The sequence below is a fragment of the Heptranchias perlo genome, unplaced genomic scaffold (genome assembly GCF_035084215.1).
Source record: "Heptranchias perlo isolate sHepPer1 unplaced genomic scaffold, sHepPer1.hap1 HAP1_SCAFFOLD_47, whole genome shotgun sequence".
NCBI classification, from domain to species: domain Eukaryota; kingdom Metazoa; phylum Chordata; class Chondrichthyes; order Hexanchiformes; family Hexanchidae; genus Heptranchias; species Heptranchias perlo.
In genome coordinates this window covers 10,040,058-10,055,335 of record NW_027139484.1, presented here as the reverse complement: position 1 = coordinate 10,055,335, position 15,278 = coordinate 10,040,058, and positions in this window count along the sequence as shown.

The following is a 15,278-nucleotide window of genomic DNA, read 5'->3' as shown; positions in this document are numbered from 1 at the left end:
TTCAATGGGTAAAGGCCCTGATCCCTGGTCTGTGCTGATTCTCTGACAGTTTACTGGATAAATGCCATGATCCCCGGTCTGTGCTGATTCCCTGATAGTTTACTGGGTAAAGGCCCTGATTCCTGGTCTGTGCTGATTCACTGATAGTTCACTGGGTAAAGGCCCTGATCCCTGGTCTGTGCTGATTCACTGTTAGTTTACTGGGTAAAGGCCCTGATCCCTGGTCTGTGCTGATTCACTGATAGTTTTCTGGGTAAAGGCCCTGATCCCCGGTCTATGCTGATTCACTGACAGTTTACTGGGTTAAAGCCCTGATCCGCGGTCTGTGCTGATTCACTGATAGTTTACTGGTAAAAGGCCCTGATACCCGGTCTGTGCTGAATCACTGATCGTTTACTGGGTAAAGGCCCTGATCCCCGGTCTGTGCAGATTCACTGATAGTTTACTGGGTAAAGGCCCTGATCCCTGGTCTGTGCTGATTCTCTGATAGTTTACTGGGTAAAGGCCCTGATCCCTGGTCTGTGCTGATTCTCTGATAGTTTACTGGGTAAAGTCCTGATCCCTGTTCTGTGCTGATTCACTGATAGTTTACTGGGTAAAGGCCCTGATCCATGGTCTGAGCTGATTTTCTGATAGTTTGCTGAGTAAAGGCACTGATCCCTGTTCAGTGCTGATTCACTGATAGTTTAGTGGGTCAAAGCCCTGATCCGTGTTCTGTGCTGATTCACTGATAGTTTACTGGGGAAACGCCCTGATCCTTGGTCTGAGCTGATTTTCTGATAGTTTTCTGGGTGAAGGACCTGATCCCCGGTCTATGCTGATTCACTGACAGTTTACTGGGTTAAAGCCCTGATCCGCGGTCTGTGCTGATTCACTGATAGTTTACTGGTAAAAGGCCCTGATCCCCGGTCTGTGCTGATTCACTGATAGTTTACTGGGTAAACGCCCTGATCCTTGGTCTGAGCTGATTTTCTGATAGTTTGCTGAGGAAAGGCCCTGATCCCTTGTCTGTGCTGATTCACTGATAGTTTACTGGGTAAAGGCCCTGATCCCCGGTCTGTGCTGATTCTCTGATAGTTTACTGGGTAAAGGCCCTGATCCCTGGTCTGTGCTGATTCACTGATAGTTTACTGAGTAAAGGCCCTGATCACTGGTCTGTGCTGATTCAGTGATAGTTTACTTGGGAATGGCCCTGATCCCTGGTCTGTGTTGATTCACTGATAGTTTACTGGGTGAAGGCGCTGATCCCTGGTCTGTGCTGATTCTCTGACAGTTTACTTGGGAATGGCCCTGATCCCTGGTCTGTGCTGATTCACTGATAGTTTACTGGGTAAATGCCATGATCCCTGGTCTGTGCTGATTCACTGATAGTTCACTGGGTGAAGGCCCTGATCCCCGGTCTGTGCTGATTCACTGATAGTTTACTGGGTAAAGGCCCTGATCCCTGGTCTGTGATGATTCACTGATAGTTTACTGGTTAAAGTCCTGATCCCTGGCCTGTGCTGATTCACTGATAGTTCACTGGGTGAAGGCCCTGATCCCCGGTCTGTGCTGATTCACTGATAGTTTACTGGGTAAAGGCCCCGATCCCCGGTCTATGCTGATTCACTGACAGTTTACTGGGTTAAAGCCCTGATCCGCGGTCTGTGCTGATTCTCTGATAGTTTATTGGTTAAAGCCCTGATCCGCGGTCTGTGCTGATTCACTGATAGTTTACTGGTAAAAGGCCCTGATCCCCGGTCTGTGCTGAATCACTGATCGTTTACTGGGTAAAGGCCCTAATGCCCGGTCTGTGCAGATTCACTGATACTTTACTGGGTAAAGGCCCTGATCCCTGGTCTGTGCTGATTCTCTGATCGTTTACTGGGTAAAGGTCCTGATCCCTGTTCTGTGCTGATTCACTGATAGTTGACTGGGTGAACGCCCTGATCCATGGTCTGAGCTGATTTTCTGATAGTTTGCTGAGTAATGGCACTGATCCCTGCTCTGTGCTGATTCACTGATAGTTTACTGGGTAAACGCCCTGATCCTTGGTCTGAGCTGATTTTCTGATAGTTTGCTGAGTAAAGGCCCTGATCCCCGGTCTGTGCTGTTTCACTGATAGTTTATTGGGTAAAGGCCCTGATCCCCGGTCTGTGCTGATTCACTGATAGTTTACTGGGTAAAGGCCCTGATCCCCGGTCTGTGCTGATTCTCTGATAGTTTGCTGGGTCATGGCCCTGATCCCTGGTCTGTGCTGATTCACTGATAGTTTACTTGGGAATGGCCCTGATCCCTGGTCTGTGCTGATTCACTGATAGTTTACTGGGTAAAGGCCCTGATCCCCGGTCTGTGCTGATTCACTGATAGTTTACTGGGTGAAGTCCCTGTTCCCTGGTCTGTGCTGATTCTCTGATAATTTATTGGGTGAAGAGCCTGATCCCTGGGCTGTGCTGATTCTCTGATAGTTTATTGGGTAAATGCCCTGCCACTGCTCTGTGCTGATTATCTGATAGTTTACTGGGTAAAGGCACTGATCCCTGTTCTGTGCTGATTCTCTGATAGTTTACTGGGTAAAGGCACTGATCCCTGTTCTGTGCTGATTCTCTGATAGTTTACTGGGTAAAGGCCCTGATCCCTGGTCTGTGCTGATCCACTGATAGTTTACTTGGTCAAGGCCCTGATCCCTGGTCTGTGCTGATTCTCTGATAGTTTACTGGGTAAATGGCATGATCCCTGGTCTGTGCTGATTCACTGATAGTTTACTCAGTCAAGGCCCTGATCCCTGATCAGTGCTGATTCACTGATAGTTTGCTGGGCAAAAGCCCTGATCCGTGTTCTGTGCTGATTCACTAATAGTTTCCTGGGGAACGGCACTGATCCCTGGTCTGTGCTGATTCACTGATAGTTTACTGGGTAAAAACCCTGATCCCTGGTCTGTGCTGATTCACTGATAGTCCAATGGGTAAAGGCCCTGATCCCTGGTCTGTGCTGATTCTCTGACAGTTTACTGGATAAATGCCATGATCCCCGGTCTGTGCTGATTCCCTGATAGTTTACTGGGTAAAGGCCCTGATTCCTGGTCTGTGCTGATTCACTGATAGTTCACTGGGTAAAGGCCCTGATCCCTGGTCTGTGCTGATTCACTGTTAGTTTACTGGGTAAAGGCCCTGATCCCTGGTCTGTGCTGATTCACTGATAGTCTTCTGGGTAAAGGCCCTGATCCCCGGTCTATGCTGATTCACTGACAGTTTACTGGGTTAAAGCCCTGATCCGCGGTCTGTGCTGATTCACTGATAGTTTACTGGTAAAAGGCCCTGATACCCGGTCTGTGCTGAATCACTGATCGTTTACTGGGTAAAGGCCCTGATCCCCGGTCTGTGCAGATTCACTGATAGTTTACTGGGTAAAGGCCCTGATCCCTGGTCTGTGCTGATTCTCTGATAGTTTACTGGGTAAAGGCCCTGATCCCTGGTCTGTGCTGATTCTCTGATAGTTTACTGGGTAAAGTCCTGATCCCTGTTCTGTGCTGATTCACTGATAGTTTACTGGGTAAAGGCCCTGATCCATGGTCTGAGCTGATTTTCTGATAGTTTGCTGAGTAAAGGCACTGATCCCTGTTCTGTGCTGATTCACTGATAGTTTAGTGGGTCAAAGCCCTGATCCCTGGTCTGTGCTGATTCACTGATAGTTTACTGGGGAAATGCCCTGATCCTTGGTCTGAGCTGATTTTCTGATAGTTTTCTGGGTGAAGGCCCTGATCCCCGGTCTATGCTGATTCACTGACAGTTTACTGGGTTAAAGCCCTGATCCGCGGTCTGTGCTGATTCACTGACAGTTTACTGGTAAAAGGCCCTGATCCCCGGTCTGTGCTGATTCACTGATAGTTTACTGGGTAAAGGCCCTGATCCCCGGTCTGTGCTGATTCACTGATAGTTTACTGGGTAAACGCCCTGATCCTTGGTCTGAGCTGATTTTCTGATAGTTTGCTGAGTAAAGGCCCTGATCCCTTGTCTGTGCTGATTCACTGATAGTTTACTGGGTAAAGGCCCTGATCCCCGGTCTGTGCTGATTCTCTGATAGTTTACTGGGTAAAGGCCCTGATCCCTGGTCTGTGCTGATTCACTGATAGTTTACTGAGTAAAGGCCCTGATCCCTGGTCTGTGCTGATTCACTGATAGTTTACTTGGGAATGGCCCTGATCCCTGGTCTGTGCTGATTCACTGATAGTTTACTGGGTAAAAACCCTGATCCCTGGTCTGTGCTGATTCACTGATAGTTCAATGGGTAAAGGCCCTGATCCCTGGTCTGTGCTGATTCTCTGACAGTTTACTGGATAAATGCCATGATCCCCGGTCTGTGCTGATTCCCTGATAGTTTACTGGGTAAAGGCCCTGATTCCTGGTCTGTGCTGATTCACTGATAGTTCACTGGGTAAAGGCCCTGATCCCTGGTCTGTGCTGATTCACTGTTAGTTTACTGGGTAAAGGCCCTGATCCCTGGTCTGTGCTGATTCACTGATAGTTTTCTGGGTAAAGGCCCTGATCCCCGGTCTATGCTGATTCACTGACAGTTTACTGGGTTAAAGCCCTGATCCGCGGTCTGTGCTGATTCACTGATAGTTTACTGGTAAAAGGCCCTGATACCCGGTCTGTGCTGAATCACTGATCGTTTACTGGGTAAAGGCCCTGATCCCCGGTCTGTGCAGATTCACTGATAGTTTACTGGGTAAAGGCCCTGATCCCTGGTCTGTGCTGATTCTCTGATAGTTTACTGGGTAAAGGCCCTGATCCCTGGTCTGTGCTGATTCTCTGATAGTTTACTGGGTAAAGTCCTGATCCCTGTTCTGTGCTGATTCACTGATAGTTTACTGGGTAAAGGCCCTGATCCATGGTCTGAGCTGATTTTCTGATAGTTTGCTGAGTAAAGGCACTGATCCCTGTTCAGTGCTGATTCACTGATAGTTTAGTGGGTCAAAGCCCTGATCCGTGTTCTGTGCTGATTCACTGATAGTTTACTGGGGAAACGCCCTGATCCTTGGTCTGAGCTGATTTTCTGATAGTTTTCTGGGTGAAGGACCTGATCCCCGGTCTATGCTGATTCACTGACAGTTTACTGGGTTAAAGCCCTGATCCGCGGTCTGTGCTGATTCACTGATAGTTTACTGGTAAAAGGCCCTGATCCCCGGTCTGTGCTGATTCACTGATAGTTTACTGGGTAAACGCCCTGATCCTTGGTCTGAGCTGATTTTCTGATAGTTTGCTGAGGAAAGGCCCTGATCCCTTGTCTGTGCTGATTCACTGATAGTTTACTGGGTAAAGGCCCTGATCCCCGGTCTGTGCTGATTCTCTGATAGTTTACTGGGTAAAGGCCCTGATCCCTGGTCTGTGCTGATTCACTGATAGTTTACTGAGTAAAGGCCCTGATCACTGGTCTGTGCTGATTCAGTGATAGTTTACTTGGGAATGGCCCTGATCCCTGGTCTGTGTTGATTCACTGATAGTTTACTGGGTGAAGGCGCTGATCCCTGGTCTGTGCTGATTCTCTGACAGTTTACTTGGGAATGGCCCTGATCCCTGGTCTGTGCTGATTCTCTGATAGTTTACTGGGTAAAGGCCCTGATCCCTGGTCTGTGCTGATTCACTGATAGTTTACTGGGTAAATGCCATGATCCCTGGTCTGTGCTGATTCACTGATAGTTCACTGGGTGAAGGCCCTGATCCCCGGTCTGTGCTGATTCACTGATAGTTTACTGGGTAAAGGCCCTGATCCCTGGTCTGTGATGATTCACTGATAGTTTACTGGTTAAAGTCCTGATCCCTGGCCTGTGCTGATTCACTGATAGTTCACTGGGTGAAGGCCCTGATCCCCGGTCTGTGCTGATTCACTGATAGTTTACTGGGTAAAGGCCCCGATCCCCGGTCTATGCTGATTCACTGACAGTTTACTGGGTTAAAGCCCTGATCCGCGGTCTGTGCTGATTCTCTGATAGTTTATTGGTTAAAGCCCTGATCCGCGGTCTGTGCTGATTCACTGATAGTTTACTGGTAAAAGGCCCTGATCCCCGGTCTGTGCTGAATCACTGATCGTTTACTGGGTAAAGGCCCTAATGCCCGGTCTGTGCAGATTCACTGATACTTTACTGGGTAAAGGCCCTGATCCCTGGTCTGTGCTGATTCTCTGATCGTTTACTGGGTAAAGGTCCTGATCCCTGTTCTGTGCTGATTCACTGATAGTTGACTGGGTGAACGCCCTGATCCATGGTCTGAGCTGATTTTCTGATAGTTTGCTGAGTAATGGCACTGATCCCTGCTCTGTGCTGATTCACTGATAGTTTACTGGGTAAACGCCCTGATCCTTGGTCTGAGCTGATTTTCTGATAGTTTGCTGAGTAAAGGCCCTGATCCCCGGTCTGTGCTGTTTCACTGATAGTTTATTGGGTAAAGGCCCTGATCCCCGGTCTGTGCTGATTCACTGATAGTTTACTGGGTAAAGGCCCTGATCCCCGGTCTGTGCTGATTCTCTGATAGTTTGCTGGGTCATGGCCCTGATCCCTGGTCTGTGCTGATTCACTGATAGTTTACTTGGGAATGGCCCTGATCCCTGGTCTGTGCTGATTCACTGATAGTTTACTGGGTAAAGGCCCTGATCCCCGGTCTGTGCTGATTCTCTGATAGTTTGCTGGGTCATGGCCCTGATCCCTGGTCTGTGCTGATTCACTGATAGTTTACTTGGGAATGGCCCTGATCCCTGGTCTGTGCTGATTCACTGATAGTTTACTGGGTAAAGGCGCTGATCCCTCGTCTGTGCTGATTCTCTGACAGTTTAATGGGTGAATGCCATGATCCCTGGTCTGTGCTGATTCACTGATACTTTACTGGGGAAACGCCCTGATCCCTGGTGTTTGCTGATTCACTGATAGTTTAATGGGTAAACGCCCTGATCCCTGGTCTGTGCTGATTCACTGATAGTTTACTTGGGAATGGCCCTGATCCCTGGACTGTGCTGATTCACTGATAGTTTACTTGGGAATGGCCCTGATCCCTCATCTGTGCTGATTAACTGACAGTTTACTGGGTAAAGGCCCTGATCCCCGGTCTGTGCTGATTCTCTGATAGTTTGCTGGGTCATGGCCCTGATCCCTGGTCTGTGCTTATTCACTGATAGTTTACTTGGGAATGGCCCTGATCCCTGGTCTGTGCTGATTCTCTGATAGTTTACTGGGTAAACGCCCTGATCCCTGGTCTGTGCTGATTCTCTGATAGTTTACTTGGGAATGGCCCTGATCCCTGGTCTGTGCTGATTCTCTGATAGTTTACTGGGTAAAGGCGCTGATTCCTGGTCTGTGCTGATTCACTGATAGTTCACTGGGTAAAGGCCCTGATCCCTGGTCTGTGCTGATTCACTGTTAGTTTACTGGGTAAAGGCCCTGATCCCTGGTCTGTGCTGATTCACTGATAGTTTTCTGGGTAAAGGCCCTGATCCCCGGTCTATGCTGATTCACTGACAGTTTACTGGGTTAAAGCCCTGATCCGCGGTCTGTGCTGATTCACTGATAGTTTACTGGTAAAAGGCCCTGATACCCGGTCTGTGCTGAATCACTGATCGTTTACTGGGTAAAGGCCCTGATCCCCGGTCTGTGCAGATTCACTGATAGTTTACTGGGTAAAGGCCCTGATCCCTGGTCTGTGCTGATTCTCTGATAGTTTACTGGGTAAAGGCCCTGATCCCTGGTCTGTGCTGATTCTCTGATAGTTTACTGGGTAAAGTCCTGATCCCTGTTCTGTGCTGATTCACTGATAGTTTACTGGGTAAAGGCCCTGATCCATGGTCTGAGCTGATTTTCTGATAGTTTGCTGAGTAAAGGCACTGATCCCTGTTCAGTGCTGATTCACTGATAGTTTAGTGGGTCAAAGCCCTGATCCGTGTTCTGTGCTGATTCACTGATAGTTTACTGGGGAAACGCCCTGATCCTTGGTCTGAGCTGATTTTCTGATAGTTTTCTGGGTGAAGGACCTGATCCCCGGTCTATGCTGATTCACTGACAGTTTACTGGGTTAAAGCCCTGATCCGCGGTCTGTGCTGATTCACTGATAGTTTACTGGTAAAAGGCCCTGATCCCCGGTCTGTGCTGATTCACTGATAGTTTACTGGGTAAACGCCCTGATCCTTGGTCTGAGCTGATTTTCTGATAGTTTGCTGAGGAAAGGCCCTGATCCCTTGTCTGTGCTGATTCACTGATAGTTTACTGGGTAAAGGCCCTGATCCCCGGTCTGTGCTGATTCTCTGATAGTTTACTGGGTAAAGGCCCTGATCCCTGGTCTGTGCTGATTCACTGATAGTTTACTGAGTAAAGGCCCTGATCACTGGTCTGTGCTGATTCAGTGATAGTTTACTTGGGAATGGCCCTGATCCCTGGTCTGTGTTGATTCACTGATAGTTTACTGGGTGAAGGCGCTGATCCCTGGTCTGTGCTGATTCTCTGACAGTTTACTTGGGAATGGCCCTGATCCCTGGTCTGTGCTGATTCACTGATAGTTTAGTGGGTAAATGCCATGATCCCTGGTCTGTGCTGATTCACTGATAGTTCACTGGGTGAAGGCCCTGATCCCCGGTCTGTGCTGATTCACTGATAGTTTACTGGGTAAAGGCCCTGATCCCTGGTCTGTGATGATTCACTGATAGTTTACTGGTTAAAGTCCTGATCCCTGGCCTGTGCTGATTCACTGATAGTTCACTGGGTGAAGGCCCTGATCCCCGGTCTGTGCTGATTCACTGATAGTTTACTGGGTAAAGGCCCCGATCCCCGGTCTATGCTGATTCACTGACAGTTTACTGGGTTAAAGCCCTGATCCGCGGTCTGTGCTGATTCTCTGATAGTTTATTGGTTAAAGCCCTGATCCGCGGTCTGTGCTGATTCACTGATCGTTTACTGGGTAAAGGCCCTGATGCCCGGTCTGTGCAGATTCACTGATACTTTACTGGGTAAAGGCCCTGATCCCTGGTCTGTGCTGATTCTCTGATCGTTTACTGGGTAAAGGTACTGATCCCTGTTCTGTGCTGATTCACTGATAGTTTACTGGGTGAACGCCCTGATCCATGGTCTGAGCTGATTTTCTGATAGTTTGCTGAGTAATGGCACTGATCCCTGCTCTGTGCTGATTCACTGATAGTTTACTGGGTAAACGCCCTGATCCTTGGTCTGAGCTGATTTTCTGATAGTTTGCTGAGTAAAGGCCCTGATCCCCGGTCTGTGCTGTTTCACTGATAGTTTATTGGGTAAAGGCCCTGATCCCCGGTCTGTGCTGATTCACTGATAGTTTACTGGGTAAAGGCCCTGATCCCCGGTCTGTGCTGATTCTCTGATAGTTTGCTGGGTCATGGCCCTGATCCCTGGTCTGTGCTGATTCACTGATAGTTTACTTGGGAATGGCCCTGATCCCTGGTCTGTGCTGATTCACTGATAGTTTACTGGGTAAAGGCCCTGATCCCCGGTCTGTGCTGATTCTCTGATAGTTTGCTGGGTCATGGCCCTGATCCCTGGTCTGTGCTGATTCACTGATAGTTTACTTGGGAATGGCCCTGATCCCTGGTCTGTGCTGATTCACTGATAGTTTACTGGGTAAAGGCGCTGATCCCTCGTCTGTGCTGATTCTCTGACAGTTTAATGGGTAAATGCCATGATCCCTGATCTGTGCTGATTCACTGATACTTTACTGGGGAAACGCCCTGATCCCTGGTCTTTGCTGATTCACTGATAGTTTAATGGTTAAACGCCCTGATCCCTGGTCTGTGCTGATTCACTGATAGTTTACTTGGGAATGGCCCTGATCCCTGGACTGTGCTGATTCACTGATAGTTTACTTGGGAATGGCCCTCATCTGTGCTGATTAACTGACAGTTTACTGGGTAAAGGCCCTGATCCCCGGTCTGTGCTGATTCTCTGATAGTTTGCTGGGTCATGGCCCTGATCCCTGGTCTGTGCTTATTCACTGATAGTTTACTTGGGAATGGCCCTGATCCCTGGTCTGTGCTGATTCTCTGATAGTTTACTGGGTAAACGCCCTGATCCCTGGTCTGTGCTGATTCTCTGATAGTTTACTTGGGAATGGCCCTGATCCCTGGTCTGTGCTGATTCTCTGATAGTTTACTGGGTAAAGGCGCTGATCCCTGGTCTGTGCTGATTCTCTGACAGTTTACTGGGTAAATGCCATGATCCCTGGTCTGTGCTGATTCACTGATAGTTTACTTGGTCAAGGCCCTGATCCCTGGACTATACTGATTCTCTGATAGTTTACTGGGTAAAGGCCCTGATCCCTGGTCTGTGCTGATTCTCTGATAGTTTACTGGGTAAAGGCCCTGATCCCTGGTCTGTGCTGATTCTCTGATAGTTTACTGGGGAACGGCACTGATCCCTGTTCTGTGCTGATACACTGATAGTTTACTGGGTCAAGGCCCTGATCCCTGGTCGGTGCTGTTCTCTGACAGTTTACTGGGTAAAGACCCTGATCCCTGGTCTGTGCTGATTCACTGATAGCATACTTGGTAAAGGCCCTGATCCCTGGTCTTTGCTGATTCACTGATAGTTTAATGGGTAAAGGCCCTTATCCCTGGTCTGTGCTGATTCACTGATAGTTCACTGGGTAAAGGCCCTGATCCCTGGACTATGCTGATTCACTGATAGTTCACTGGGTAAAGGCCCTGATCCCTGGTCTGTGATGATTCACTGATAGTTTACTTGGTAAAGGCCCTGATCCCTGTTCTGTGCTGATTCACTGATAGTTTACTTGGGAATGGCCCTGATCCCTGGTCTGTGCTGATTCACTGATAGTTTACTGGGTAAAGGCCCTGATCCCTGGTCTGTGCTGATTCACTGATAGTTTACTGGGTAAAGGCCCTGATCCCTGGTCTGTGCTGATTCACTGATAGTTTACTGGGTAAAGGCCCTGATCCCTGGTCTGTGCTGAATCACTGATCGTTTACTGGGTAAAGGCCCTGATCCCCGGTCTGTGCAGATTCACTGATAGTTTACTGGGTTAAAGCCCTGATCCGCGGTCTGTGCTGATTCACTGATAGTTTACTGGTAAAAGGCCCTGATCCCCGGTCTGTGCTGAATCACTGATCGTTTACTGGGTAAAGGCCCTGATCCCCGGTCTGTGCAGATTCACTGATAGTTTACTGGGTAAAGGCCCTGATCCCTGGTCTGTGCTGATTCTCTGATAGTTTACTGGGTAAAGGTCCTGATCCCTGTTCTGTGCTGATTCACTGATAGTTTACTGGGTAAACGCCCTGATCCATGGTCTGAGCTGATTTTCTGATAGTTTGCTGAGTAAAGGCCCTGATCCCTGGTCTGTGCTGATTCACTGATAGTTTTTTGGGTCAAGGCCCTGATCCCCGGTCTGTGCTGATTCTCTGATAGTTTACTGGGTAAAGTCCCTGATCCCTGGTCTGTGCTGATTCTCTGATAGTTTACTGGGTAAAGGCCCTGATCCCTGGTCTGTGCTGATTCACTGATAGTTTACTTGGGAATGGCCCTGATCCCTGGTCTGTGCTGATTCACTGATAGTTTACTGGGTAAAGGCCCTGATCCCTGGTCTGTGCTGATTCACTGATAGTTTACTGGGTAAAGGCCCTGATCCCTGGTCTGTGCTGATTCACTGATAGTTTACTGGGTAAAGGCCCTGATCCCTGGTCTGTGCTGATTCTCTGATAGTTTACTGGGTAAAGGCCCTGATCCCTGGTCTTTGCTGATTCACTGATAGTTTAGTGGGTAAAGGCCCTGATCCCCGGTCTGTGCTGATTCTCTGATAGTTTACTGGGTAAAGGCCCTGATCCCTGGTCTTTGCTGATTCACTGATAGTTTACTGGGTAAAGGCCCTGATCCCCGGTCTGTGCTGATTCTCTGATAGTTTACTGGGTAAAGGACCTGATCCCTGGTCTGTGCTGATTCTCTGATAGTTTATTGCGTGAAGGCCCTGATCCCTAGTCTGTGCTGATTCTCTGATAGTTTACTGGGTAAATGCCATGATCCCTGGTCGGTGCTGATTCACTGATAGTTTACTTGGTCAAGGCCCTGATCCCTGGACTATACTGATTCTCTGATAGTTTACTGGGTAAAGGCCCTGATCCCTGGTCTGTGCTGATTCTCTGATAGTTTACTGGGTAAAGGCCCTGATCCCTGGTCTGTGCTGATTCTCTGATAGTTTACTGGGGAACGGCACTGATCCCTGTTCTGTGCTGATACACTGATAGTTTACTGGGTCAAGGCCCTGATCCCTGGTCGGTGCTGTTCTCTGACAGTTTACTGGGTAAAGACCCTGATCCCTGGTCTGTGCTGATTCACTGATAGCATACTTGGTAAAGGCCCTGATCCCTGGTCTTTGCTGATTCACTGATAGTTTAATGGGTAAAGGCCCTTATCCCTGGTCTGTGCTGATTCACTGATAGTTCACTGGGTAAAGGCCCTGATCCCTGGACTATGCTGATTCACTGATAGTTCACTGGGTAAAGGCCCTGATCCCTGGTCTGTGATGATTCACTGATAGTTTACTTGGTAAAGGCCCTGATCCCTGTTCTGTGCTGATTCACTGATAGTTTACTTGGTAAAGGCCCTGATCCTTAGTCTGAGCTGATTTTCTGATAGTTTGCTGAGTAAAGGCCATGATCCCTGGTCTGTGCTGATTCCATGATAGTTCACTGGGTAAAGGCCCTGATCCCTGGTCTGTGCTGATTCACTGTTAGTTTACTGGGTAAAGGCCCTGATCCCTGGTCTGTGCTGATTCACTGATAGTTTTCTGGGTAAAGGCCCTGATCCCCGGTCTATGCTGATTCACTGATAGTTTACTTGGGAATGGCCCTGATCCCTGGTCTGTGCTGATTCACTGATAGTTTACTGGGTAAAGGCCCTGATCCCTGGTCTGTGCTGATTCACTGATAGTTTACTGGGTAAAGGCCCTGATCCCTGGTCTGTGCTGATTCACTGATAGTTTACTGGGTAAAGGCCCTGATCCCTGGTCTGTGCTGAATCACTGATCGTTTACTGGGTAAAGGCCCTGATCCCCGGTCTGTGCAGATTCACTGATAGTTTACTGGGTTAAAGCCCTGATCCGCGGTCTGTGCTGATTCACTGATAGTTTACTGGTAAAAGGCCCTGATCCCCGGTCTGTGCTGAATCACTGATCGTTTACTGGGTAAAGGCCCTGATCCCCGGTCTGTGCAGATTCACTGATAGTTTACTGGGTAAAGGCCCTGATCCCTGGTCTGTGCTGATTCTCTGATAGTTTACTGGGTAAAGGTCCTGATCCCTGTTCTGTGCTGATTCACTGATAGTTTACTGGGTAAACGCCCTGATCCATGGTCTGAGCTGATTTTCTGATAGTTTGCTGAGTAAAGGCCCTGATCCCTGGTCTGTGCTGATTCACTGTTAGTTTTTTGGGTCAAGGCCCTGATCCCCGGTCTGTGCTGATTCTCTGATAGTTTACTGGGTAAAGTCCCTGATCCCTGGTCTGTGCTGATTCTCTGATAGTTTACTGGGTAAAGGCCCTGATCCCTGGTCTGTGCTGATTCACTGATAGTTTACTTGGGAATGGCCCTGATCCCTGGTCTGTGCTGATTCACTGATAGTTTACTGGGTAAAGGCCCTGATCCCTGGTCTGTGCTGATTCACTGATAGTTTACTGGGTAAAGGCCCTGATCCCTGGTCTGTGCTGATTCACTGATAGTTTACTGGGTAAAGGCCCTGATCCCTGGTCTGTGCTGATTCTCTGATAGTTTACTGGGTAAAGGCCCTGATCCCTGGTCTTTGCTGATTCACTGATAGTTTAGTGGGTAAAGGCCCTGATCCCCGGTCTGTGCTGATTCTCTGATAGTTTACTGGGTAAAGGCCCTGATCCCTGGTCTTTGCTGATTCACTGATAGTTTACTGGGTAAAGGCCCTGATCCCCGGTCTGTGCTGATTCTCTGATAGTTTACTGGGTAAAGGACCTGATCCCTGGTCTGTGCTGATTCTCTGATAGTTTATTGCGTGAAGGCCCTGATCCCTAGTCTGTGCTGATTCTCTGATAGTCTACTGGGTAAATGCCCTGATCCCTGGTCTGTGCTGATTAACAGATAGTTTACTGGGTAAAGGCACTGATCCATGTTCTGTGCTGATTCTCTGATAGTTTACTGGGTAAAGGCCCTGAGCCCTGGTCTTTGCTGATTCACTGATAGTTTACTGGGTAAACGCGCTGATCCCTGGTCTGTACTGATTCTCTGATAGTTTACTGGGTAAAGACCCTGAGCCCTGGTCTTTGCTGATTCACTGATAGTTTACTGGGTAAAGGCCCTGATCCCTGGACTGTGCTGATTCTCTGACAATTTACTGGGTAAAGGCCCTGATCCCTGGTCTGTGCTGATTCTCTGATAGTTTACTGGGTAAAGGCCCTGATCCCTGGACTGTACTGATTCTCTGATAGTTTACTGGGTAAAGGCCCTGATCCCTGGTCTGTGCTGATTCTCTGATAGTTTACTTTGTAAAGGCCCTGATCCCTGGTCTGTGCTGATTCACTGAAAGTTTATTGGGTAAAGACCCTGATCCCTGGTCTGTGCTGATTCACTGATAGTTTACTGGGTAAAGGCCCTGATCCCTGGTCTGTGCTGATTCTCTGATATGATGTGGAGATGACGGTGATGGACTGGGGTTGACAATTGTAAACAATTTTACAACACCAATTTTACATTTACCTGAGGAAGGAGGAAGTCTCCGAAAGCTGGTGAATTTAAAATAAAATTGCTGGACTATAACTTGGTGTTGTAAAATTGTTTACAATTCTCTGATAGTTTATTGGGTAAAGACCCTCATCCCTGGTCTGTGCTGATTCACTGATAGTTTACTGGGTGAAGGCCCTGATCCCTGTTCTGTGATGATTCTCTGAGAGTTTACCGGGTAAAGGCCCTGATCCCTGTTCTGTGCTGATTCACTGATAGTTTACTGGGTGAAGGCCCTGATCCCTGTTCTGTGCTGATTCTCTGATAGTTTACTGGGTAAAGGCCCTGATCCCTGGTCTGTGCTGATTCACTGATAGTTTACTGGGTAAAGGCCCTGATCCCTGTTCTGTGCTGATTCTCTGATAGTTTACTGGATAAAGGCCCTGATCCCTGGTCTGTGCTGATTCACTGATAGTTTACTGGGCAAAGGCCCTGATCCCTGTTCTGTGCTGATTCTCTGATAGTTTACTGGGTAAAGGCCCTGATCCGCGGTCCGTGCTGATTCTCTGATAGTTTACTGGGTAAAGGCCCTGATCCGCGGTCCGGGCTGA